Below are 1007 nucleotides of genomic sequence, written 5' to 3' on the forward strand. Positions count from 1 at the left end.
TGATAAGTCATCTTGAACTGATCATAGCAGGGAGGTAAAGAGTGCAAGACTATGTTTATAGCCAGCTCAAAGTTGACATTCAACTTGAGCAAACGATCCACATACCTCTGCTGCTCTGCATTCTTTGCAGGTGGGTTGTGATGGACTCTTCATCCTTCATCTTGGTTGTTATAAATGAGGTGACTATCTCATACCTCTTTTGACGTGCTCTTTGATGGTACTTTTCCATCAAGTCTTGGCACATCTCGTAAGGCCAATAGTCCCCATAGAACTGTTGCAGCTCAAGAGTCATAGTGGCCACCATAATGCACGACACTTTGGTCACTTCCTTGCATTTGGCCCTATACTCAGCCATTTCTTCAGGAGTAGCAGTTTCTTCATTTATCTCGGCGAGTTCCTTGTCGAGAATATGTTCCTTATTCTCGTAACATAGGGCCATTCTAATGTTTCTGGTCCACTCATTGAAATTGGATCCATCAAATGTGACCCACCCATAAATGTTCAGGAGCGAGAGTGGGTTCGAGGAGTTGTTGGAGGAGTTGGAGCCAGGAGCGTTGTTTGGGCCAGATATCTGAAAAAGGAAGAAAGACAAGTTTTTGATTAGATAGGACATCCTTAATATAACACCCAAATGAAATATTAAGGCTAGGACCCAACACAATAATTCACAATTCAGAAAAGGGATGTCGTAATCTAATTGTAAATTATTATGAAGGTAGGTAAATGACGATTTACAGATTCCACCACGAAAAATGAAATTTAAATAAATTAGGTTTTATTAAATGAAGTTCCTAGATCTTTTGAGATTCATTGAACTTTTTAATGGCATGTTTAATCTCGATTATGCCCTTCAAATTTGTGACTAAGATATCGAGGATCACAAACAAGGTGTGAATAACCATGCAAATTAGCTTGGGACTCTCGATGTCATTTACCACCTAATCAATGTGCTGGTTAACCACACATGCTCCATTGATATATGATAATTTACCAGTTACCCATTGCCA

This window comes from Lactuca virosa, chromosome 3 (assembly GCF_052849685.1).
Source record: "Lactuca virosa cultivar CGN04683 chromosome 3, Lactuca_virosa_CGN04683_v6, whole genome shotgun sequence".
In the NCBI taxonomy this organism is placed as follows: Eukaryota; Viridiplantae; Streptophyta; class Magnoliopsida; order Asterales; family Asteraceae; genus Lactuca; species Lactuca virosa.